Consider the following 3,247-nt stretch of genomic DNA (forward strand, 5'->3'; position numbering starts at 1 on the left):
TGGTTGGATGCCAAACTGCATTTCGTTGCCCTGTACTCGTACATGTGTAATGACAATAAAGTTGAATCTAATCTAATCTAATCTAATCAAGAACCTAATCAGTACTTTTCCAATGAAAAACAAAGCTAAGAATTAACTTTTTAGCAGGAGCAGGGAGACCGACACTGAAAACGTAGATTTGGTGAAGACAACCATTTACGGTAGAAGGATCATGGATGGTTTCTTCTGATCTGGCAGACATTGGCCTGAAGCCACATATAGGACCCACCTGGGGGATATATATTTGGGATCCATTTTACATTGTTACATATCCATTGTCTGTCATGGCAACATAATCTCATCCCCAACTCATCACATATTGACGTTTTTTATGGTTTTGGTGTCGCCATCTCATCGTTTTTTAACGTGCTGGCCGTTTGTTAAATCAAGGGTCTGCAACCTTCGAGATGCTATATCAGATGTAGTACCGGATGTAGACTGGTACTTGGGACCTGTCCAGTACCGGTTCCCTAACCCGACACCAGACACGGTACCGGGTGCAATGGTGTATACTTGTATAGCGCTTTTCTATCTTCTTCAAAGATCCAAAGTCCTTTACAGTCACAGACCCATTCACACACTGGTGGTGGCTCCACTGCCGAACACTGACGCCAACCCTCCACCAGAGGCAATTTTGGGGTTCAGTGTCTTGCCCAAGGACACTTCGACACATGGACGAGCAAGGCTTCAATCGAACCTGCAATGTCATCTGATCAGAAGTTGACCGTCCCACCACTGCGTCACAGTCAGGATACCAGTACTGTGTTAGGGTACTGATGTGCTCCAAGTCCAGGTACTGGACCAGTTCCGGTTAATGACCCTGTGGTCAGGGATTTGTGATTTAATGGGAACCGCCAGTACATCAAAAAATGATGACTTGGGGACACCCAAAACACCCATCTTTGATGCAGAGGTGTCCTTAACGAATCGTCGATATGTGACGAGTTGGGATTGAGATGTGTTGGTCTTGGTGGCGACCCAGAGTTCAACTATAATCCAACTTTTATTAAAATGACTAAATTCCAGTTAAGTTTTTTTGTTACTTCCTTCTTAATCAACGAACACATTAGCAGGTGTATCTTGCCATCTTTTTATTTATGAAATGACACTTACATGGGTTGCATAGAAGGAATAGTTTCACCTGAAATGAGTGAATTTAATAGTTTACATATCTATTCAATACATATGTACTTCTATGTATCCAGAAGAAAGTAAATTTGGCTTTATAACTTTTCAATAGAGAAAACAACAAAAGCAAATTAGACTCATGTGTGAGTCTGTGGTTCTTGTGACCTGAGGGGCTTGATACTAACAGGCATGAACACCTTTCATGGGACAAAAACAATGGGGGAAATTGACTGCAGGGTTTTAATTAGACCTTGTTAGTTAAATAATTGCATCAGTAATGCTAATAATGAACTCTAATTACTTGTGGAAGACTAAATAGGAAAATCAGCGATGGGCAGAGGTGGGTAAGGGGGAGTTCAGGCGTGCTGCAGGTGACGCCTTAAAGGAATTTGTTGGTGAATTTGTGTTTCTTTTTCCAAATTCTAGAAATGAACAACTGAAGTCTAAGACCAGGAAAGATAGATGAGTAATGTAATGCTTTTTAGTGTTTTGGTTTTTTTCAGACACCTGGGAAGGTAATTCACATGGTGTCTTCCACTCATATACTGTCAATAATTCTGCTCCTGAGTTCTCGTTAGGTCTCTCTGACTTTTTGCCTTTATCCTGAGGCTAAATGCCCTGCAGTGTTCCCAGGTCGGCCAGCTCCTTCCATGTCCTCAGGCTCTGTGTCTTTATGTTCTTTCAGTCCTGTCATGCTGTCAGAACAGGAGATTAGTCATTCAATCAGGCTGAAGAGAGGTCTTTTTGTAGATAAGGCCTGTTCTGAAGGAGCTCCTTTACTTGAGATTGGCCCCCTGCTTATCAGCACAGGACATTTGCATCTTTCCTTCTATTTCTTTTTTTTCTGTCTCTCTGAATCCCTCAAAGTTACCCTATCGAATATAGTTGCATTTTGACACATCATCCATGTTTTCCTTTGCATACTTTTTATGCTCCTCAAATAAATTCCCAGTAAAATTAATGTGTTATCTGGTATCAAAGCAAAGATTTATGGATGAATTTTATTTTCTCTTATTGCAATTAAATCATTTTTATTTTCTGACACTGACATGACATCAAACTGTTGAGCTCAGAACAAGCCCCCCCTCCCCCTCTCTGTGTTTTATAGGCAGCCAGTTTTGCCTAAAGTGACTGCTCAGCATGCTTCAGCAATGCACCAGGGAATAGACTGACACAAGTGTCAGAAACGGGAGATGCAGGTTGCAAGGAAACAGATTTCCAGAAGCAGAAAGATGAAAGGATTGTGCATTTTGAGGGGGGCTTTTAAGTTTATCTCCGATTTTTAAAAAGGCAATTTAATGATATGGTGCTTGGGAAGCTTTTTATAATGAAAACTCAGGGTTATGTGGGGTTAACCTCCAGACTTTAGCTCCTCTTGTAGTAGGAATACAAGTAAGGCCGTTTTGCTTCATGACTTCAATTACAAACAACAACCCTACATTAACTCTAAAGAGAAATCTATGGAAGGCAACTCTCTATTCTTGGTCACCAAGTAGGAAGCCTTTGTACTTTCTTATATCTGGACCAATGCATTTATTAAATAAAAATGCAATTTAACAAAACAATTTCAGTGTAGTATTGAATATCAGGTCAATACACAATCACTGGACACTTGATTAGCTATGCTTTGCTAGTACTGGATTGGACCCCTTTCAGAACTAACTTAATTATTGGTGGCATAGATTCAACAAGGTACCGGAACATTCCTTATACTTTGGCCCATATTGACACGATAGCATCAAACAGTTGCTGCAGATTTGTCGGCTGAACATCCATGATGCCGATGTCCTGTTCCACTACATCATAAAGGAGATCTATTGGATTGAGATTTGGTGACTGTGGAGGCCATTTGAGTCCATGAACTCATTTTTGTGTTCAAGAAACCAGTCTGAGATGATTCCATCTTTATGATGGGTACACTGTGGTCATAAAGGGATGGATACGGTCAGCAACAATACTCATGTAGGTTGTGTTATTGGAACAACACTCAGATGTAGGGCTACCTTGATTAGTTGACTAATCGATGACTAGTCGACTATTAAAATAATAGTTTGTGGCAGCCCTACTTAGATGGTACTAT

This window comes from Oryzias melastigma, linkage group LG12 (assembly GCF_002922805.2).
Source record: "Oryzias melastigma strain HK-1 linkage group LG12, ASM292280v2, whole genome shotgun sequence".
Lineage (NCBI taxonomy): Eukaryota > Metazoa > Chordata > Actinopteri > Beloniformes > Adrianichthyidae > Oryzias > Oryzias melastigma.